A 24,432-nucleotide genomic window follows, 5' to 3' on the forward strand; every position below is an offset into this window, starting at 1 on the left:
CTTCCTTTTTTCAAAGATCAACTGCACACATCGCCTTCACAATGTATATCCTTAGCCATGGATGACAAGGATTTCTGGGTCAGTGGGGAATCCCCCCCGTTTCCAAAATTAGCTGAGCCACTGACCTCACTGCTTAAAGAGCTGCAGTTCATTTGGCTTCCAAATGTCATCCAATTTCAGTTTCGGTACAGCATTTTTCTTCAGCCTGGGAACAAAGTTTACTGTTTTACTCACCCTTCCAGTCCTGGGAAGCCCCATGACTTTTTAGCATCCTTTGTAGCTCCTCCAAACGTAGTCATCTCTGCATTTATCTGCTCCTAAATGTTAAGCAGCCTGAACAGCTGGAGCAGATAAAGAAAGCCCAGAATGGAATAAAAGAGTTGTATACCACACTTCCCTCTTCTATTTCTCTTCTTTGTAGACTCAGGCAGTGAACCTGAAATTTTTTTTTTTTTAAGAAGATGTTGGGGGTAGGAGTTTATTAATTTATTTATTTAGTTTTGCTGTGTTGGGTCTTCGTTTCTGTGCAAGGGCTTTCTCTAGTTGTGGCAAGCGGGGGCCACTCTTCATCGCGGTGTGCGGGCCTCTCACTATCGCAGCCTCTCTTGTTGCGGAGCACAGGCTCCAGACACGCAGGCTCAGTAGTTGTGGCTCACGGGCCTAGCTGCTCCGCGGCATGTGGGATCCTCCCAGACCAGGGCTCGAACCCGTGCCCCCTGCATTAGCAGGCAGATTCTCAACCACTGCACCACCAGGGAAGCCCCGAACCTGAAATTTGAATCATGGTTTTCCAGGATCAGTGGTGGATCCGAGGGCATCATGCTTCCTAGTGGCAGGCGGTCTCCTCAATATAGGGCCAGGACACAGTTGTGAAAATGCAGAAACGGCGTTAGAAAGAAGTCAGAAGGCATGTGGTGTGGTCCTGGCACAGTCCCTTACTGTTTCCATGTCATCCTTCATCTGTGCTATGGGCATATGACAGCCTCATGACCTGTCTAACTAGGCTGAGAAAAGCCAATGAAACGAAAATCGTGACAGTGCTGATACACGCATTCAGGAGCGTGAAGACAGCTCATCGTCTATCATTCCAAGGGAGGTGGTGATTGAGGGCTCTGACCCCTCCATAAGGAGGATGATCGGACATACTCATTTAACTCCACTCCTGTCTGTATTCCCAACAAAATGAGGATTTGGAATAAAGTCACTAGGACAAAGAGACTGGGGCAGAAGACAATAAAACAAATCCATGCATACATATCTCTGTGTGTGTGTGTGTGTGCGCGATGTTTGTTAAAAGCAGAAGGACAAATGATAACTGGCTTAGAATTTCTAGGCAGAATCACTCTAAGTCAGCAGGCAGGAAGCTGAGAAACAACTCAGTTTGCATCCAGAACCTTCAGAAGCCTCGGGAATTGGTAGCACAGGTGCTTTTAGAAGCGAGGGTAAACAAGGGGCAGAAAAGGAGACAGTTGGTTAAAAGTCTATTTACAAAGCAGTAAGGTGCACAGATCCCCTCCTCAGCTCTGCACGGATGGGTGAGTGTCCCTCCCTGCCACCCCCCTCCCCAGAAGATTGGAGTCTTATTCTCTAAGGAGGACAAAACAGAAGATCTACAGACACCAGACCAGTTGAGTACTCGGGCCAGAGTGCTTGGTTGAAAACAGAAGGATTAACTGAAAATCCCCAACCTCCCTCCCTGACTCGACTCCTAAAACGCTGGCATCCAGGGTGACATTCTTCAGACAGGAGGCTGGAGGATCTCCTCTGGGAAACACGATCGGCCTGAGATTCAAATGCCCAGTGATGTACCATAAATGCCCTTGTGCACATGGTTCCCAGTCTGATTTTTAGCCCCCCTCTAACATCTGGAGACAAACAGCCAAGGATCACAGGACATCTGAGGCAAGTCTCAGATATGAAAGGCAAACTCCAGAACAGACAAACAGAAAAAAGTAACTTGAAGTAAACAGAAACTATGCAAGGACATAAGAATTACTCCCCACCCTTGTCAAAAACAAACAGAAAACTGCCACTGTTACTTTCAGAGAGCTAACAACAGAGATTACAGCTTAAAACAAGAATAGAATTGTTTCAGGAAGGAAGAAATAACGACGTAGGGAGCGTACCATATAGCTCAGCCATAAACAGGGTTTACACAATCCAAATGATGTAATCTGCTATGATATCATCAAAGTATGATGCAGCTCTACTAGGAGAAGTGAGCAGTGATGGGCAGTAAAAGTCTGCCTTAATCTTCCACATGGGAAGGTAAGAGCTAATGCTTAAAGCTGAAAAAAGAAAAAGATCACATGATGAACAGTAATAGCGAGAGACACGTATGTAAATATGAAAAGAAAAAGTAAAATAACTGGAAGTGACAGCCTTGAGAATGAGGAAGTAGGACAGCGGAGTGTGGTGCTACGGGGTTGATAGGCTGGTATTTTTAGTAGTGAACTTTGAGAACTGTTTGGCTCTTGAAACTACGTGTATTGAAGTTTTATAAAATACAAAAACCACATTATAAAAGAGCTTCGGCTCTGGCATCAGCCTGCCTGGATTGGTAACTGGTTCTCATCACTGGCTCCTTGTAAGATGTTGGACAATCTACTTAAGCTCTATGTGACTCGATTTATTCCCTCATATGTTTAGAGGGGATCATAGCAGTACTGCCGGATAGAGCTGTTGTTCGAGTGAAATGAGGCAATGCGTGTGAAGCCCTGTAGCACGGAGCCCGGCACGTGCTATGTGCTCAGTAAACGTTACCTACTATGTTGCCATTACTGTTGCTGGCTCAGCCCTAAAGACCTGATGTAATTGGTCCGGGGTGTAGCCTAGGTACAGAGAGTTTGAAAAGATGCCCAGATGACACTAACACACAGCAAAGGGAAACCAGTGGTCCACAGCCTAGAGGAAGCCAGCTAGGTGAGCAACACAACTATTGCTAAAAAAAGATGATCCCTGGATGCTTCCTTGTCAGTCATCTCCCTCCAGCCCTATACCATCCGGAGGATAAAAAGATGGAGCATTGGGCTTCCCTGGTGGCGCAGTGGTTGGGAGTCCGCCTGCCGGTGCAGGGGATGCGGGTTCGTGCCCCGGTCCGGGAGGATCCCACATGCCGTGGAGCGGCTGGGCCCGTGAGCCATGGCCGCTGGGCCTGAGCGTCCGGAGCCTGTGCTCCGCAGCGGGAGAGGCCACAACAGTGAGAGGCCCGCGTACTGCAAAAAAAAAAAAAAAAAAAAAAAAAAAGATGGAGTGTTAACCCCACAGTATCTCTCATTTTACTAAAGAGTAGTTACCCACCTGGAAAGTTGACTATACACCAAAGTCTTCTAAATTGAACCCATTTGCTCACTGAATTAGATTTGATTTCAGACATAGGAGAATGCTGACCCTAAGATATACTAAGGCTCAAGCTTAAGAATGTAGTAAAAATCTTAAGAGCACACTGTTTAAGCATAAAAAACATTATGGAAAATATTAATAACCTCTAAGCTTTGGCCGGAGGTGGTTCAACAAGTGGTATCTTTAGAGCACTTAGGTTGAACCAACATCAAAAGCTTAGGGAAAAATTCACTTATGTCAGCTTTAGTGATGTACAGGTCTCCCCCAAATCTCCTGGTTAAAAATTTCCAACACAACTCAAAACTAGCTTAAGCAAAATAAAGGGAATATGTAGGCTCAGAAGGCGGGAAGGGATCCGTGATAGAATGAAGGCAAGAGCAGAGGGAACCAGCTCTGGAAGGCCTTGGAGGCCAGCACTGGAATTTGTGGTGCTCGCTGTGTTCCAGGGTCCCCCGGGGACGTGCGGGACACAGCAATGAGAGCAACAATAAAAACCAGAGAGGTAAATATATAGTGCACACAAGTTAAAAGACAGCCATGTCAGAGGATGGAGAATCGTTCAGGAGCTGAGGAGGCTGACGGGCTCCAAGGAGGAAGGGACGGAGGTTGTAGGGAAAACCACGGTAAGACTTTGGCTCTCCTCCGGGTGAGAGGAGAATCCTCTGAAGGGTTTGAGCAGAGCAGTGACAAGGAGTAATTAACGTTTCAAAACACTGTACAGGCAGACAACTAAATGACCTCTTTGCTGCATGGAAAATGGACTGCATCAAGGCAAAGCAGGAGCAGGAAGACAAGGCAAAGGTACTGTCATTTTCCAGGGGAGACACAATGAAGGTTGAACCTAAAGTTGTTATGATGGAGATAAGACCCTGTCACATTATCAGGATCAGGTTCCAGTTCAGAGGTGGAGATGAAAGAACGTGCTGACGGATCCCACCTGGGCTGCTACGAGAGAGCGTCATGTTTGATGCCTTGCTACCAGGACTCTCCCCCTCCCCAGCCATCCTCAAGCATGTGTCCATCCATCTTCCATCTCTGCCTGCCTCTTGGCTTCACTCTAATTTTCCACGTGGCAGGAGATAGTATGATGTCCAAGAGCCCCAAATCTACACCCTCCCATTTAGCGGCCATGGAAGCTCACTTCCTATTTATATATCAGACCTCAGCAAAGCCCTGTCTGAGTCAAGGATCCAACCCTTGTACCAATCACTGTTGTCAGGAAGATGGGATATAATGATTGCCCAGGCCTGGGATACACACTTATCTCCGTGGCCAGGGCAAGTTACTGAAATCGGGAGCTGGAAAAGCATTCCAGACAAGCAAAAACCAACGGTTACCACAGTCTAAGCACCCCTCCCCCGCAACTGAAACCCAAATTATTTTCCCTTTGAGTTTTATCCAACTCCTATGGACCCTGAAGACCCTGCCTTTTCCCTAAACTCAGAGCAGCTTTCAATTTGGGGCACCTACCTCAAAAGAAACGTTTTTCTTTCGCTATCAAACAATAAGTACCCAAATTAAAAGTCACAGTGATTTTAAATCTGGCCTCGGTATCTGACTTGGTTTGTCATTCAAAAGCAGGTGCATTGGGGAGGGGGAAGAGAGAAAGATCATCTCGAATTGCCAGAAAGATCTTTGATTCCAACCCCCCCACACCCAGTTTAATTATTGAAAGAGATTTTTCTCTCAAATGTTTTCACAGAGAGCTGCGCAAAGAAGTATTTCCAGTTGGTTCTCTGAGCATCCTGAGATGTTTTAGAGCAAGGCTGGCCTGCATTTTTATCATCCCCAGGCCTTTCTGCACTCTTGGTCAGTTAAGGATTCTTGGCCCCAAACCAGCTCCACCACTAATGTTTGTGTGCTTTGGAAAAACTGCTGAAGAACTGAGGAAACAATCCATGATCTGAAAGAATTTACACACTGTGGTAATGCAGGATTTTGAAAAGCGAGTTTTACAAAGGGCAGGGGCCCCTGCGCCCTGTCCACATTAACATCCAGGGACTTCCGTGCAATCAGGGCCTGATCACAACCCACCACAGCTGCCATGCTCATCCTTCCCCTGGAACACCTGCTCCCACACTCGCTGAGAAAGACCTGATTTATGTTGACAGTTTCTTACCCCAAACAACCCTGGGCTGTTTATAGTACACATCATACACTAGTGAGGTTTTCTTGTTCTCTTTTCTCCCAGATGCCCCTCCAGCTCTTCCTCGCCTGCTTTCATTCTTGTCCGTCTGCCACCTGGAAGCAGCAAATGCAGCCGCCCCTCTTGCTCTTCTGCATACCAGAGGCAACCATAATATTTACTGTGGCAGTGAGAGGCCTTCCTGCCGTCCTCACAGCTCAGATCGTGGTGAGAGCCAGGGAGAGCCCAATGCGGAACCAGGGCTCTTTCCCAGAGAAGCGTTCCGCTCTGACCCAAACTCCTGGTGTGATCCTGTACAGAAGCCCCCCTCCTTGGCCACCTGGGACGCGGTAACCAGGGAACTCCGAGAAGTTTCCCCAAAATGGAACAGTGTCCCTCTAGGTGTTCAAGAAAAAGATTGTTTTTTTTGGAAGAGAGTTACAGAAGAGATGAAAGCATCTGGTTGAATTTGAAATTTGAATCTAAAAATAGATTTCATGTATCCCAGAGACAACAAAGATAATATGTTAGAGGACAGGAAGAAAATAATATAACTTTTATTTATTTATTTGTAAATATAATGTTTGTGTTTGTTTTAAAATAAATATATTAGTACAGAAGGCTAAGGATGTCATTTAAAAATGAATGAATACGCTTAAATTGAAGCTACATGCTCAAACTGTTTTTTATTGCTGAGGGTAGATGATCAAAAGGGTTTGGAAACGATTAAATTAGGAGATACATATGCTCTTTTCTCACTGAAATTCTGTGGTTCTGTGGTTTTATGTCCTGGGACAAAGGCTGCCATGGTAGAGCCGATGAAAGGAGGTGAAGGCAGACAACTGTCTGTCCAGGGCTTGCCAGATTCCAGTAGCCTTTCTGCCGTCTGAGCCTCTGGGCCCTCTCGCCACTCCTGGAGGGTGCAAGAGTGTGAGCAGCTCTCGGGGAGGAGGTGAGGGAGGTCTCAGGCCCGGGGCACACGATGGGCCTTGCTGCTGCCCTTTGTGCAGGTTCAGAGTCACCAGGCATTGGGACCCGGCTCCTGGTCTTTACCGACTGTGTCACCAAACGGCACCATCTTCTCCTGGTCCTGTTTGGGTGGTTCTCGGTCCGATGCAGACCGTGTCGTCCAGCTTCAGGCTGGAAAAGTCTGCCTCTCGATCATCTGCTCCGAGTCTGACCACTTTGTCGCTCTTTGTTTGGGATTTAATACAGGATGTTTTAAATCTTTTCACTTTTCTTTACTCCTTTCCCATTCGACTTTTCTCATGTACTTGTTCATCATTTTCCTTCTTTCTGTTATTCAATTTCACCTTTGTCTTCTCTTATAAGGATCTGTGGCCAAATGCCTTTAGGCAATGCAGATTGCCAGTGCCCCATGCCGTTTGGTCATCATTTTTTAAAGATTGTATATGGAGTCCAAACCTTCACTTCAGTTGCTCCCCATTCCCTTCAGTGCATCTAACCTCTCCTCCTAGAAAACCCCCCTGCCTGGAAAATTCCGATTTATTTTTTTTAAAACACAGTTTAGATGTCATCTCTTCCAAAAGCCCTCCCTGTGCCTTATACACCATTCAAACAAGCTAATCAATCCCTTCATTGTATTTTCTACACACACTTCTTTTTTATAATTGAGATATAATTGACATATATTACATTAGTTTCAGGTATACAACATAATGATTTGATATTTGTGTATATTGTGAAATGATCACAATAAGTCTAGTTAACATCCATCACCACACATAGTTACAAATTTTGTTTTCATGTGATGAGAACTTTTTTTTTTTTTTTTTGCTTCATTGGGCTGCTGTGCTTGGGCTTTCTCTAGTTGCAGCAAGCGGGAGCCACTCTTCTTTGCAGTGTGCGGGCTTCTCATTTTGGTGTTTTCTCTTGTTGCAGAGCATGCGCCCTAGGCGCGTGGGCTTCAGTAGTTGTGGCATGTGGGCTCAGTAGTTGTGGCTTGCGGGATCTAGAGCACAGGCTCACTAGTTGTGGTGCAGGACTTAGTTGCTCGGCGGCATGTGGGGTCTTCCCAGACCAGAGCTCAAACCCATGTCCCCTGCATTGGCAGGTGGATTCTTAATCACTGAGCCACCAGGGTAGCCCTGTGATGAGAACTTTTAAGATGTACTCTCTTAGCAACTTTCAAATACACAATACATATTATTAACTATAGTCACCATGCTGTACATCACACCCCATGAAATTTATTTTATAACTGGAAGTTTGTACCTTTTGCGCACCTTCTGCACATACTCCTTTCACGGCACCAATGACACTTGTCTCCCTCCCTCTGCTAGTCTGTAAACTCATCCAAGGTCAAGGCTGGAGCCCTGCCCGGCAGCTTCTAGCACAGTGCCTGGTACAAAGCAGGCTCTTAAGAAATGGAGTGAACAAAGGGAGAATATCTGAAGCCAACTCCTCTTGGTCTCCCTGTTGATCCACCAGAATGTGGCCAACTGCAGAGGGAACAACAGCAAAGCTAATACTTATTCCATGTGCTTTCAGTGGGAAACCAATGACATATAACTGGCTGAGTAGAGACCACCAGACCAGTTAACCATCCACTCTATTCACGAAGAAGCAGCCCCTTCTCCTACACACGTTGATGAGTATATTCCAGGTTAACTGACGGCATCTTATTGCCAGGCTCTAATTGTTAGATTGTTTCTTAAGTTCATTTTCTGTCTTTTAATCACAGTTTATGCATGACTGTTCCTGGACTTTGAGGATTCAGACTTTGCACCAGGAACACTGCCATTTTCTTGTTCCTGGAAATTCACTGGAAATTTTCCAGTCACCGAAAGGTTGAATCTAACTGAAACACAACTTTCCACGAATACAATTTTCTTCTCCAACAAAAAATATTATTTTTTTTTTAAAAAATCACCAAATTGAAAACAAGAATGCAGTTTACTAACTTTGATGACTAACTTCATCATCTGACCCATCATGCACAGCCAGGAAAAATCACATACTTTTTCTTTTATTTCCCAGGCCATGAAATCTTTTGCACCTGTGAGCACTCCTCTCTCAGTGTTATAACCAGGTCTCAGCCCTTTCCACCCAAAGCTCCCTATTAGCAGCTGCCCAGAAACCGACAGAACCCGAGAACCTCCCAGGCCACCCCACTTCTGCCAAAGCATCCCTGCCCCCCAAGTCCCCACTCCCACACTGATACACCCATCCCAACAACGTACCTGTGAAGAAAACTCCTCCCTCGAGTCAGGGCAAGCCCGTACTGTCCTCGAGCTTCCCTCTCTGGTTGATGTTATCACAGTCTTAGAAAACTGAAAACTGAACTTAAAGGCACGTATCCGAGTTCTAAGATCCTCGGCTACCTGAAAACTATGAGGCCTTGGATGATTCACTGAGTCTCTGTGGGTCACAATGAAATTTAGCAAACCTGCATGTCCCCCCGGGTCTTCTTCCTTCTTTTCGTCTGATCTGCCCACTCTCCGATCTCTCTGCTTCTACATAAGGTCATCGTGAGGACAGACGAGACAATGTTTGTGAAATGCCTTAAATTTCTACGAAGGAGGTTTATAAATTCAACCTATTATTGCTTTTGGAGGTGCTAATTTTAGTGCCGTGTGAACGCTGTCAACATATCTTTATAGATAAAGAGAGTTCCTGGTTGGATGGTGGTGATGGTGGCACAATGGTACGAATGTACTTAATGCCCCTGAAATGAACTCTTTACAGTGGTTAAGATGGTAATTTTTTTTAAGGTGGTAAATTTTATGTTATGACTATTTGACCACAATTTTTAAAATAAATATATCGTCAACAACAACAACAAAATCTTTGTATTATCTGATTGTTTAGAAAGCAGGTTTCCTGGTATCCACCTGCTCTGTGTCCCCTTTTGCTTACTTGCGTCTGCTTGCCTTCTGATCTGTGATGGAACCTCACATAGCATGGGAGGGGACTTGAAGATCGGTGGTCCATCTCACCCCTTCATCCTACATTACAGATGAGAAATGAGGCCCTTTTGAACAAAAAGATCAACTCTAATTTAAAGTTCCTCCCTCCTACACTGTTGGTGGGAATATAAGTTGGCACAGACACTATGGAAAACAGTATGAGGTTCCTCAGAAAACTAAAAATAGAGTTGCCATATGATCCAGCAATCCCACTCCTGGGCATATATCCAGACAAAACTATAATTCAAAAAGACACATGCACCCCTGTGTTCATAGCAGCACTATGCACAGTAGCCAGGACATGGAAACAACCTAAATGTCCATCAACAGATGTGAATGGATAAAGAAGATGTGGTACTATATACAATGGAATACTACTGAGCCATAAAAAAGAATGAAGTAATGCCATGTGCAGCAATATGGATGCAATCAGAGATTATCATACTAAGTGAAGTAAGTCAGAAAGAGAAAGACAAATACCATATGATATCACTCATATGTGGAATCTAAAATATGACACATATGAACCTATCTACGAAACAGAAACAGAATCACAGACATAGAGAACAGACTTGTGGTTGCCAAGGGGCAGTGGGCTGGAGGAGGGATGGAGTGGTAGGCTGGGGTTAGCAGATGTAAGCTATTATATGTGGAATGGATAAACAACAATGTCCTACTGTACAGAACAGAGAACTATATCAGTATCCTATGATAAACCATAATGGAAAAGAATATAAAAAAAGAATGTATGTACATATATATATATAAAACTGAATATATATATGTATAACTGAATCACTTTTCTGTACAGCAGAAATTAATACAACATTGTAAATCAACTATAATTCAATAAAAAAATATACGAAAGAACAATTTAAGGTTCCTAATTTCAGGTCAGATTTTGTTTACCTGGGGGAAAGTAGCAGCACATCAGTCTATAACCATAATATTAGTAACTATCATAATAAAAAGCTGTAAGACAACCTCCTTCCACACACCCGCCCCCTGGGGCCCTGGGAGAAAGGCTACAGAAAGTGGAGCCCAGTGCACATCTCTCTGGGCAGGGGACACCCCCGAGGCCACTGCTCCAGGACCAACAGGCAAGGGCACACACACTGGAGTATGTCTGATTCCCATCCTCCTCCCCCTCAGGTTTTAGGTGACCAGCTTTTGATCTAGTACTGACTCAGAAAACTGAACGCCAAGTTTCACCAGAGAATGGACATTTTACAAGTGGGTTATAAATTGTCATTAGGCAGCTCTCAGACAGGTTGACATAACCTCCCGCTACCTTGGCTGAGTGGCACCGCAGTAACTCAACCTGGGCCTTTCGAAGATGCTCTCCCTGGATACATGTCTGCTGAACATACGATGTGATCACCAGGCAGGGCAGAATCCCGGGAAAGGAAGCACAATTGCGTTAGTCACAGAGACACTGTGAGAAAGTAAGAGTGGGAGGGACCTTAGCCATCTGGTCAAACCCCTCATTTCATAGATAAAGATCTGAGGACAGAGGCACTAGGGGCGGGGCCAGCAACCTGTCCAAGGCTGTCCACTCAGCGGCGTCTGGGAGTGGAGGCCAGACCGTTTACCAGCTGGGATCCATTGCTCTTTCTGCCACCCTAGTCCATCTGTGCCAGGGAGGCAGAAGGGTAGGGGGAAAAGCATGGACTTTGGAGCCAGGCCCAGCCACACGTCCCATCTCTCCTTTAATGGCTTTGGGCAAGTCATACTCTCTGAGGCTCAGTTTCCTCATCTATAAAATGGGCATAATAGTTGTCATCTCTGAAGGTTGACATGAAGGTTAAGTTAAATGATGTGTGTGAAATGCCAGCACGGTTCCTGGCAGAATAAGTGTCCTCATAAATAGCAGCTGTGACTTATTACTATTCTTTGGGCCACCATGGTTCTCTGAGCACAGTGGGGCAGGATTCCAAAGGCACTGTGGGTCCCGCTCGTTGGATGAGGGCAGGCCTAGAGCACAGAGGGAGGACTCCAAGGTGGAATGGAGGGGTACACAGGAGGAAGGGTGCCCCGGCTAGCTGGAGTGCCAGGAGGTCTGAGGGACTCCATGGAGCCGGCTAGCGCATGCCCAGGACACTGTGTTCCTTGGGATTACCAGATATGATACATAATTAGATGGCTTTCCCCCAAATCAACAAGATCAGCAAAGAATAAAGCCCTTACATTTCCAGGCTAGAAAAAAAAAGAGGCTGCCTCCCATCGGCTGGCTTGAGAGAGTGGGGCAAATTAATTCGGATGTGCCCTCCAAGCACACATAAATGAGGGTTCACAGAGCTCCCAGGGGCACACAAGGAATGCTGAATGGCTTAGCTGTCTCTGGATATAGTAACAGAAGATCCACGGAAGCCAGTGGTCCTCAAAGTGTGGTCCTTGGCCCTTTGAAATGCAGCATCTCTAGCCGCCACCCTGACCTACTGAATCCTCTGAAGATGGGCTCCAGGAGATTCTACCAAGCCCTCCAGGCCATTCTTAGGCACGTACAATTTGAGAACCGCTGGCCTGCGCCATTTCTCCTGATTTCCTGACTGACAGCACAGTAGCGGCTATCAATCTTGGCTGCACAGAAGCAGTCCGCTGCCAAGGCTACAACCCAGAGCAATTAAATCAGAATCTCTGGGATTGGACCCCGGCACCAGGTCTTTTAAGGCTCCCCAGGTAATTTCAATGTGCAGCCAAGCCTGAGACCCACTGATTTGGAGCAAGAATTTGAATGAGGCAGTAAGTCATTCATAGCATTTGTGTGTGAGCGTATCAATCAACTAAGAATGCTGAGAGTTACCACCTTTTCCTTTGCTCAGAGTTTTTGTGTTTGTTTTTCCCACCACTACTTCCTCGATCGTCCTCTGCAGGTTCTGCAACCCCAAGAGAAGTTCTGAAGACACTTGTCCCCCCACCCATTCACCCACCGCTACCACCATCCAATTGTTAACATTACTGAAATCACTGACTCAAGCTAAGATCTAAGAAAAGGCTCCATTCATTCTAGGTTCTTAGGATCCAGTGTGAATCTGCAAATTGGAGACAATTATGTTTCTGTTATATGTGTGTTTCTTCTGTGTCGGATTTATCTACAGTGTTCCTATTATGTTCATGCATTTTATTCAGCTTTTGGTCCAGATCAGCACCAAAGAAGGCTAATAAGGCCTGGTTTATGTTTTGTTTAGCCTTTGAAACATGCAAGCATCTCACCTGCTAATTGGATATAGTGGATGGGCCCCAGCACAGTGTTTCCTCAGCTGGGGGAGGGTGGAGAGGGAAAAAAAAAATCAAATTTTCCCCCTAGTATCCTGTGAATTGTACTGCAAGAAAGCTGGTGAGTTGCTTTAAATGACACTTTCAGGTTCTAATAAAAATATGTTTTAAGGGCTTCCCTGGTGGTGCAATGGTTGAGAATCTGCCTGCTAATGCAGGGCACACGGGTTCGAGCCCTGGTCTGGGAGGATCCCACATGCCGCGGAGCAACTAGGTCCGTGAGCCACAACTACTGAGCCTGCGCGTCTGGAGCCTGTGCTCCGCAACAAGAGAGGCCGCGATCGTGAGAGGCCCGCGCACCACGATGAGGAGTGGCTGCCACTTGCCACAACTAGAGAAAGCCCTCGCACAGAAACGAAGACCCAACACAGCAAAAATAAATAAATTAATTAATAAACTCCTACCCCCAACATCTTCTTTAAAAAAAAAAAGGCCACCTATTGTGTGATTCTATTTAAAAAAAAAAAAATATATATATATATATATATATATGTTTTAAAATGGAGCAATAGGATAGTTTACCTAAGATGTCATCATAAAGGCTAGGCTTACACTTTTAGCTTCAGATCAATTACTTGGAAGTTTTAGAAATCTTCAAGAAGCCCAATTTAGCAATGTGTCCAGTTCCTGGAGTTAACAATCTTACTCTGCCAATGTAACTCAAATGTTCTTTCTCAGGGGCTCCCTAGGGTGCCATCTTCCACAAAGTCTCCAGGAGTTCTGAAACTATTCTATTTAAAGAGAAATGGATATTTAATATACTTGTTCATGTTTCTCTGCACATATTAGGCTGACCAAACATCCTGATCACTCTGGAACTTTCCCGTTTTAGCACTAAAAGTCCCATATTCACCTTCCATCCTGGGCAACCGGGACAACTGGTCATCCTACATTCTGCCCAGATCTCCTTGCTCACCATCACTTTATAAATCCTCTCCTTCCGTGTGACTCATGCACTGCCTCTTCTTAAACCATCAGCACTTGTGCTTAGAACACACACACACCTGGTTCCTTCCTCACAATGCGAATGCAGATACAGTCATTTATTCTTCTAGAATTTCTACTTCCCATTTTTCCCATGGCCATCACCACCCTCTCTCTCCACAGGGATGATTCCAGAAACATCGTTCTTTTTAATCACACCACCAGAGCAAATGCGAAGAAGAAAGGAAAGTGATTCCTGTGTTTCAGAGCTCAAACTAGATGAAAGGGTACATCATAAAAGTTAACGAGTGCCTTTTTTCAATGGCGTAAATCTTTATTGCATCTCCCTTAATTGCTGGATACCGAGTCCACAGTAAGCAAGCTAATAAGTGAGACAAACGAGCTCTCTTCACTCAGTAAGACTCCCTGGCATCCTAGATTTCCCTGTTCCTGGACTTTCCATTGAACTGGGTAAATGCATCTTTGGTCTTTGCTATTCTTTATCTTGGGCTGCTAGTAGCAACTGACTGAATCCACTGCCAATTTGTTCTAACTTCGGTGCTGCTCCAAAATTATTATAATAAACTCAATTAATTTATCGTAGTGGTTCTAAATTCTGTCCACAATGAAGTTCTTCAACCCACCCATCACACAGCGCATGGCTCTGTCATCTACCTTCCTGGGTTCAACATCATGGGGTGGAGTTCCAGCTACCGTTCACCTCCTACCTTACATTCTCCCAGGCTCATCATGGTCATTTTCTCTTGCCCTGTTGTCTTAAATAAGGAAATGTATTTTATTCTCTCTGAGACTTCTTCCTTTACCCTCTATCACTTCCTCTTTTAACATGCTTCTTCCATCAGTACCCATCAGATGTATTTTTCTGCCTTTTGATTTCTCTTTAACATGCAAATAGGCTTAAATCACAATTACTCTCAAGAAAAAAAGAGGTGATCTGACTCCACTGAAACTGTGGAATTCCCACACCTTTCCCTCTTGACCACGCCCGCCATCCATTTCTCCCACCCATTTCTCAACCCTGTGCTATCTGTGTTTTGCTCCTGCTAAACTGAAATTTTCTTTCAAGTGGTACCAATAAACTACCTGTTAAAATGTGATGCCTCTTCTGAGTTCTCATCCATCCAAGACTCTTGGCATCATTTGAGGGTGTTGTTGGGATTATTCACTTTGACATCTCTCATGTTATATACCCTGACTCTCCTGTCCTCTCACTGGACCACATCACCTCCCATTGCCTGTTCTTCCTCCTGTGCCTCTTCCAGTCTCACTCTGGACCCCATTCAGTGTCATGGGCTTCAGCTATAGCTCCATTCTGTTGACTACACATCTATATCCCCACCTCTGAATTCTCTCCTGAGTTTTCTATCCTTATTTCTAAACATCTAATGGGCAGTTCCACATGGCAAAATCCAAAGATCCTCAAACTCAATACGTCCAAAGTTAAGTTCATAATCATCCCTCAAACCTGTCTCCCTGCGTTTTCTGTCTTAGTCTCTGAGTCTATCCTACTAGAAACTCCTCCATCAATCTTTACTTTTTTCTAGTCCACACTTCCAAGCATTTGCTAAATAACATCATGTTATGTTCATCATCAGAACTTTTTATTACAAATAGCAGAATCAAAACTCAAATTAAACAAGAAAAAGAAATGTATTAGCTCATGGAACCAAACCATAAAAAAAGGATGGATTCATGTGAATGGTACCAGATTTCTCTCTCCACCTCTCATCTCAGCGTTTGTTTTTGTTTGCCCTCATTCTTGCAGGCTGCTTCATGTGGAAGGGGCCATGGCCACTAGCAGCCCCGAAGGCACATCCCGTTAACAATAATGAGAAGAGACACTTAATCTGTATCAGGCACAATTCTAGGCACTTCAGAGCCCGTGAGGCAAGAAAGAGAAAATATACTCTCCACATCAAATGTAGAAGATCCACAGACAAGCTCTAAATTGGGCCAGCTTGGGTAACGTACCCACCTGCTGGAGCAACCACTGGGTCTAGAACCATGAAGTAGAGTAACAAGCAGGGTTTGGATCATCCATCAGCCCCTGACCTTGAGTGTTTCAAGTAGGAGGGGTCCGAGAACCACAGCAGGTGGGAAAAAATGCAGGGTTAGACTTTGGGGCGAGAAATGGAAATGCAGAAACTCAACAGTGCTAATTCACGTTCACGGGTCTTTGCATCACCTTATGAAAACTAAGAAGCCCATCAGGAATTGTATGTGAATAGATGCCCTACCCTCCAAAAAAAAAAAAAAGTACAGAAGAAAATCAAGGCATTCCTCAGAAAACAGTTTTAAGAACACACTAGGGCTTCCCTGGTGGCGCAGTGGTTAAGAATCCGCCTGCTAATGCAGGGGACGCGGGTTTGAGCCCCGGTCTGGGAAGATCCCACATGCTGTGGAGCAACTAAGCCCATGCGCCACAACTACTAAGCCTGTGCTCTAGAGCCTGCGAGCCACAACTACTGAAGCCTGCACACCTAGAGCCCGCGCTCTGCAACAAGAGAAGCCACTGCAATGAGAAGCCCATGCACCGCAGTGAAGAGCAGACCCGGCTCACCGCAACTAGAGAAAGCCCACGCACAGCAACGAAGACCCGATGCAGCCAAAACTATAAATAAATAAAAAATAAAAAAAGAATACACTAAAAACACAAAGAATGGGTCATCAAAGCTCAAAAATGTATGCCGAGAGTTCTTAGCCTCTGCAAGCACAGAATATCTTTTTTTAAAAAAAGTCTCAAACTTCTAAATAACAGTGGTTGTCATGATAAAAAGCATAATGTGAGACAGGACGGCACGCCTCTGCATAACGTTACCTGTTCAGCCTGCAGGTGTTGTTTCATCTCCTGCACTGACTGTGAGGCCCCAGGGAGGTCTGCAGTCATGGGTGACGTTTAGCTCTTCTTTCTCACAGAACTTCAGAAGGAGTTCTACCTGGAAAATTTCCAGAGGGGGTATTGAAATTGAAGCCATAAGAATCTCTATAATGTACCTGTAGTTTAACTTTCCAGTATCCCTTTTTAAGATGAATAGTTGGAAAATATACCCTGAGGTAACTGCACAAGTGAACTTGACATTGTTTTAGACCCCATAACAACTGCATCTACGGGCTGGCACTAACTGTCATGGATGGTGAACTCTATTTTTTTTGTTTCTACATCTATAGTTCCTCAGTTTATTGATTTCTCATTCATCAGAAGATCTGTAAACATAATGAAGCCTAAATGGAGCACACATGAATATGAATTTTGTGGTGTGTATAAATTAAGCCTCCCGCTGCAACATTTGGGGGAGATATTTCTCCTAGGAATGAATGTTGCCACCCGACAGGTGTGTAATGAATGTTATTTTCATCCTCCATCATCTAAGGTTTTGAATGTAACTGGAAACATTCTTGGAGGCGGGGGAGGGAGATGCCCTGAGTCATTGTGAAAACCATTATTCTGCATCATGCTCAGCTGGACGTGGGAATGAATTAAAACAAACGTTCAAGAATGTTCTATTTCCATATGAAGCTATTTCATCTGTTATCTTTTTCTCTTGCACTTAAATGTGACCAAAAGATCTTCCAAAATGAAATGCAGCCTTGTATGAAATCAAATTGATTTCTCTTATTTGTAATTTACCAGAGAATATCTGTTCTGAGTACTATTAGGCAGCAAAGCTATTCTATTTATTAAAAAAAAAAAGAAAAAGGAAAAAAACATTTGGAGTTGATGTTAAAAAGAGAAAGCTATACAGTGTGTTCTACATTTGAAATTCCACAAACTGTTATTAAATTGGATTTTTCCTGTAAAGAGAGGCATGCATCCTTTTGCCTCATTTCACCAGGCTCAGTGTTCACTTTTGCCATCCCCAGCACCCCTTGTTCAGTCAAATGTGTATGAAGTCCAAAGCCATCTAAGAAATGCCCTGCTCCAGCCAGGATCAAACAGAATGCTTCTGGAATGGAACATCAGCAGAGCTGCTCCCTTTGTTCACTTTTTTCCCTTCACGTTTTTTATTGTTAGTAGTGACTACATTTCAGAAACAAAGCCACCTGCTTTCAAACACAAATGAGGGAAGGCTGAGTCTGTGTGTTTGTACGTGTGTATGAACGTGCTGGGATGGGGGGCACGGATGTGTGTGTGTGTGTGTGTTCCCTCGCAGAAGGAGTTATTTATGTGTCTAACCTGTCTTCAGGCACTTATAAAATATTCAGCAGGCTGGAATGAACCTCTCCGGAGGGTGCTGAGCCCCAGATGGACATGTTAGGGAGTAAGGCACAGGAGTAATGCTGGGAAGGGACTCATGCTGAGATGCTCCTAGCCTGGCAGAGCCAGCATTCACCTGAGGGGCCAGGAGAGCCTTGACTCCTTATCTGTGAAAATCAGGGCACCTGACGTTGCCTTTGGGAGCCTTGGTTTTCTTATCTGTAAAATGAAAAGTCTGAACTATGTTGGGGGTCTCCATTCTTGGCTGCACAGTAGCCTCGCTTGATTTTCTTATTTTTAATAATGATGCAAGGGCCTTACCCCAGACCACTTGAATTAAACCTCCAGGGATGGAATCCAGAAACGAATATTTTTTTAAGTTCCCAGGTGCGTCTAGGTGCAGCCAGGGCGGTGAACTGTGGCTGGGTGATCGCCAAAATCTCTCCAGCGCAGGTTCTGCAGGACTTGCTCCTGTCAGATCAGGTGTCTGTTGGGTCAGCTCTCTGTCCTCAGCGGTCCACCCTGCCCAGCCATTCTCCATCCCATGGAACGTTCCAGTTGCATAAGTCATCAGGGCCGAAGCTCCAACAGGATCTGCGGAAACAGTCAACATCATTAACTGGACTACCTAATCTAAACAGTGAGGATTTGGGGGATGGGGGGAGGGAAGGGTTGTTTAAAGGGAATCGCAGTGGTTCCTAAGAAACCTGTGGGACAGAATCAAAGCTGCTGGGAACTCTGAACAGTGAGCTCATTCCCCTGTGCACACCCAGCTACGATGTCTCTTTGCAGCCCGGCGCTGTGCTGCAAAGATAAACAAATTTAATCAATAGCAAGAGCTGCATTTTTTTGTTTGTTTGCTTTTAAAGTTGTTTTTTTTTTTGACATGGACCAATTTTTTTTTTTTTTTTTTTTTTGCGGTACGCGGGCCTCTCACTGTTGTGGCCTCTCCCGTTGCGGAGCACAGGCTCCGGATGCGCAGGCCCAGCGGCCATGGCTCACGGGCCCAGCCGCTCCGCGGCATATGGGATCCTCCCAGACCGGGGCACGAACCCGTATCCCCTGCATCGGCAGGCGGATTCTCAACCACTGCGCCACCAGGGAGGCCCGACATGGACCAATTTTGAAGTCTTTACTGAATTTGTTACAATATTGCTTCTGTTTTATGTTTTGTTTTTTTGGCCGCGGGGCACATGGGATCTGAGCTCCCTAACCAGGGATCGAACCCGCACCCTCTGCATGCTTTTGATCTTGCAGTCAAGTCACATAGTTTCCTTTTCCAGGACAGTGCCACACTTCCTCTGCCCTGTTCTCTTGTCTCTCCGAGCTTTTCCCCTCCTACTCCTGTTTAACTCATCCATCCCCTCGCCCAGTCAGCCACAGATCTGCTCCCCACCCCGCCTTGTGCCGCCCCCGCCAACCCTCCGCATGATTTTATTTATTTGTTTGTCATTTCCCATTCACCCTACTTTGTATGCTCTCACCCTCCCTTCCCACTTCTCCCTTTCCCAACCAAGATCGCTGGGCCACCTATGGCTGTGAGGATGTGAAAATCTGAGCCACAGGCATGAATAATGAATTGGAAGAGGCAGACTGAAGCCAGTCGGAACTGAGACAGTATTTCCGAAATGCAGCCAAATGACTTAGCAAGAGGAAGGTCGGAGTTACTGCAATCCCTGGAAGCCCCGGACACACTGGTAATTATGAAAATGCAGTTGTGATCAAGTACAAATCTGCAGTTGTCCTAAGGCTGACGGAAGCGTCATACCCTGCTCTGGGCTGAAACTGGGAGTTCTGGAAGGTGCAGGGACACTTGCTGACCCCATTGCGCTGGGGGACTAGTGCAGTCACTGGCGAGATGGCCTGCTTCCTCATTCCAAGAATAGCATCTCCACCCTGCGTTGGGGGCAGCTAGACAAGGATGGCTAGAGGGTGTGGTACTGGGAGCTCCCACCCGGCAGCAAGGTCAGGGAAGTGGGGGATCTGGATCTTGAGGTTGCCGGAGGGGGAACAGGCAGGAGTCTGGACGCCAAGGAGAGGTGTCTGCTGCTCTTCTAACTCATCAGAAACCAGAGTAAGTAGCAGCCCTCAGCTCTCAGGTGTCTGATCCTGCACTGTTCCCATTTAGTCGGAAACCTCCTTCGGACCTTCTTTTACAAGCAAGACTTGCAAGACTTGGTGATGGGTCTGTGGAGCCAGTGGTCCAATCTGCAGACCTGCTGGAGCTGGGTGGTGAATGAGGGCCTGCAGACAATCTTAACTAACATTCTGGCTACCCCTCGAGTTCTCTCCCATTTGCCCCAGACACGTCTTTGTGAAATATAAACCTGGCTATAGCGCCATCTGCCCAGAAACCTGTCAGCAGCTACTCATTGGCTCCAGAACTGAGGCTAAAGTCCTGTTAATAAGCTCCAAGGGCCTCTGTGACTCGGCCCAAACTTCCGTCTCCGACTTCACGTCTCCACTCGGTGACTTGAGCCGACAGTGCAGACGTGCCGAATGCTTTGTGCTCCGTGCCCGCTGCCGCTCCTGCCCTGCACGCCCGTGACGCGGCTGCATCTCTGCCCCCTTCATGAACACCCATTTATCCTCCCAAGACCCAGCGTAGGAGCCGTTTGCTAGGAATTGCTCTGGAGCTCTCAGATTGGGCAAACTCCCTCCCCAGCCTGTGCTCCCACCTTACCTACTGTCTACTTAACGTGGAAAGGTCTTTGTGAGCCCGGAATGTGTTACCCGGCCCAAGCACGCTCTGCTCGCTGCACGACAGGCCAGTAAGTCGGGAGACAAGTTGTTGAGGCAAGGAGTAATGACGTCAACGGGAAAGCTAGCAGACTGAGAGAATAGCCGACTGGTGTCACAAAACACCATCTTCCCCTCAGTCCAAATTCGGGTTTTGTTACACAGAGAAAGGGGAGGGGGAGGAGCTCACTGCGATGCCAACCAATGGCTGAGCAGGACTGCTAAGGCTCACTCGCTAACTAACGGTTACCCGCTAAGGGTCCTTCCCTACTAACAGTGGCTCCTTGACACTTGCTCGCTAAGGGTGGCTCGGTTGGGGGGAGGGGCTCCCTGCGAGGCCGACCAACGGCCGAGCAGGACTGTTAACGGTCACTCCCTAAGGGTTTCTCCCTAACGGTCAGTTGCTTGGGGGAGGGGCCCCCTGCGAGGCCGACCAACGGCCGAGCAGGACTGTTAACGGTCACTCCCTAACGGCTGGTCCCTAAGGGTTTCTCACTAACGGTCAGTTGCTTGGGGGAGGGGCCCCCTGCGAGGCCGACCAACAGCTGAGCAGGACTGTTAACGGTCACTCCCTAAGGGTTTCTCCCTAAAGGTCAGTTGCTTGGGGGAGGGGCCGCCTGCGAGGCTGACCAACGGCCGAGCAGGACTGTTAACGGTCACTCCCTAACAGTCAGTTGCTTGGGGGAGGGGCCCCCTGCGAGGCCGACCAGCCGCTGAGCAGGACTGTTAACGGTCACTCCCTAATGGTCGGTTGCTTGGGGGAGGGGCCCCCTGCGAGGCCGACCAGCAGGGGAGCAGGACTGTTAATGGTCACTCCCTAACGGTTGGTCCCTAAGGGTCTCTCACTAACGGTCAGTTGCTTGGGGGAGGGGCCCCCTGCGAGGCCGACCAATGGCTGAGCGGGACCACTATGGGTGGCTCGCTAACAGCCATGTGCCTGCCCCGCCCCTATTACAAATGGACGCTCTGGGGGCAGAGACCCCCTCTCATTCCCCCAGGAATGTTCCCTGCATCCAACACAATGCCTGGAATAGAGTAGACATCCATTAATGCTGTGTAAAGAATCCTGGCTGGAACAGAACAGGAAGCTAGGATTACAGTACTCCCATCTTCCGGGTATGGATGTTCCCACAGTCCCTGCCTTGCATAGAGGTCCAGCCCTCAGAGCAATGCTCCCCTGCCCCGTCCCTCCCAGTGGAGAGCTCCCAGCACCTGCTCATCTGATACTCCCTCCCCCAGCCTGACGTGTTGTGATTGTGATCTCAGGGGTCCACTGCTCCCCAGTTCCCTGTCTCTTCTCAGTGTTGTGCAGCCTTGACGGGCAGAGGAGATGCACCCTGCTGACTCGGATATTGAACTAAATCTTTCAAGCCAAAACTTAGTTCACTTTCCCCGAATGAGGACAATGACTGAGTCACGAAGGAACAGGTAGAGTAGGTATGAGTCTCTGTCTGCAAATTCGAATGTGCTAAAAAGCAATCCTGAATTTTTCATAACTCGATTTAATTTTTATTTCAAGCTCCATTTTTTTCCTGAGATGGTGGGGTGAGTCTCCCCTCCGTTTTCCCGAGTGTGGCACCTGAGCACCAGGGGGTTAACGTGATGTCGGGGTGAGGGCAGACCTGGTCTTCACCCTCAGTGTCGTCTATTCATCCTGGTTCCTGCTGGGAAGCACCATCTCATGTCACACAGTGTCCGCCCTGGTGGTCGCTGAGGCTGCCTCATTACCGTACTCTCTGCCACACTTGGGGACCAAGAAATCATGTTGGGGTCATGATGGGGCCTGGAGAACTCTATAAGGCCACATCTGCCAAGTCACAGTATAGAGTCATTGTCACTTCCCCAGAATATTAAAGAAATAGGACGTGGGCTCACTCTGTTCTCTTTTTCTTGGGTTGGTTTTAGGTTCCAGCATCCCTCACACTTGACGTGGAACCAGGGCTCATGGTCTCCTTTCTTAGGGACCTCCCAGCATCTAAGCTCTCATAACTCCCCGATCCAATTCACTCTCCTTCCAGTCTGTGGCATCCTTTTCTAGCCAGTGTGTATGTGAGGGTGAAGGGAGGGCCCTTCCGACTACTCATCTGAGATGGATAGTCTGTTACCTCTGTCCTGTCTCCATTTCCTCAAAGCCTATTCTTCTGAAACTCAAAGGCCACGAGGAGACTTTTTCCTCTGATCTTTCCTTTCACATTGCTTCCCTATAACAGTGATCACCTACCACCATCTAGTTACTGAATGGAGAGCAGAGGTATGATCTAGAGGGATTGGAGGGGGAGGTATCATTAAGAATGTGAGCAAACACTAAGGTAGCATTTATAAGCAATCAGGCACTGTTCTAAGGTCTTCATATAAATAAGCTCATCAAATCATTGCCACCCAACGAGGCGGATACTGTTATTATTCCCACTTTGCAGACGAGGAAACTGAGATTAAGTAGTGACAAATTGGAGGAGCTGGGACTTGAACCCAGGCAGCCTGGCTCCAGGGTCTGTGCCCTTAACCACTAAAACGACAGCTTCTCACTAATCAACACACACCCTGCCACATACATTATTTTTGTTATAGATCTGTCTTCCTTGAAGATGTATAGGAGAAGAAAAGTTTAAAAATATTATGATGGAGCCATCTCCCTCTACTCAAAGTGCTTATGCTGGGATTTAACAAATTTTGATCTTGATGAGAAATCTATCCATCATCCGTGTGAATGTCAAAAAACAGATAAAAGCCTAGAAGTCTTTAAAAAACAGAATCTCCCACCACCACCGCCACCAGCTCAATCTGCCTGGAAGTGTTTTATCAGGCCCTTCAGCAGCAGGGTAAGAGTTAGAGGACCTGACCTCTGAAAAGGTGTTGCCAACTCTACATATCTCCCTCTCTGTGCCCTGGATGCTTCTATCTAATGCTAAGAACTAACATCCCTTTTGAATGAAAAGATGCCCAAGAAAAAGCATTTGTGTAGAACAATCATTCTTAACATTTTGGGGGGTCACAGACCTTTTTGCAATCTATGAAGTACATCCCCAGAAAAAACAAATGCTTATATCCAAACGCACACATAATTTGGCATAAAATTTTAGGCAAATTACTGAGCCCTGTACTACGTGTGAACTCTTCCTGGAAGGGAAACTGCATTATGTGTTTCTGTACCTTCAACACCTAGCAGAGAATAAACTCATTGAGTTAGACCCATCCTGCCTCCACGCTGGCCCCGGGCATGCACACTGACTCTCTGTCATGAGACACGGAAAATCTTCCCCTCCCCTTTATCCAGCTCAGATTCTCTGCAAACGCCTGGTGCCAACAAGGACATTTGTTCTTTGTGCATGGACGCCTGTGTTTTTGCCTCCGAGAGACAAGCACTGACTGGGATCTGAGTAGAAGCGGCCACTCTGATTTTCAGGCAATTTGGGGGCTGCACATAAAACTCTACATCCTTGTGGGGGCCAGGTAGGAAAGGACCGAAGCTCTGGGCCTCTTTATAACCCCATAGAGGACTCCTCCTCACCCATTACTGAACAGTAGCCAATCCCCTGACGGGTTTTTCCCTTTTCAGAAGGGAATCCAACACATCAAGTGTTAAAATACCTTCTCAAAGAAAACAAGTTAATGCGCTTTCCTGCACCTCAAGAGTACTGGTGAAGTGCAGTTAACTCTGCTTTTCAATTCTCGAATCAATCAGCAGAGAGGATGTTTGGGTCAAGGCCAAACATTATTCTTTCTATGAAGGAAACACAGAGATGGTTCAGGATAAACTCTGTGAGCAACTCAGAGCCCTCTGCAAGAAATCATGGTACTCTGTGAGGGCAAACGCTTACATGATTATCACTTGTGGTTAGCTGGAGTCACGCCACCAATGGGATTATTAAGAATCAGTAGGG

General features: G+C 46.4%; 1 long non-coding RNA gene across 1 annotated transcript in view; it reads right to left on the reverse strand.

The window, feature by feature from the left end:
• Window positions 1–18,226: 18,226 nt before the first annotated feature.
• LOC309795725 overlaps window positions 18,227–24,432 on the reverse strand; it is a 37,300-nt gene continuing 31,094 nt past the window's right edge. The window contains exon 3 of the long non-coding RNA XR_014292350.1: window positions 18,227–18,406. This is a non-coding gene — a long non-coding RNA (uncharacterized lncRNA). The remainder of the gene's footprint in view (window positions 18,407–24,432) is intronic.

This window comes from Mesoplodon mirus, assembly GCF_964341445.2.
Source record: "Mesoplodon mirus genome assembly, chromosome: 20".
NCBI lineage: Eukaryota > Metazoa > Chordata > Mammalia > Artiodactyla > Ziphiidae > Mesoplodon > Mesoplodon mirus.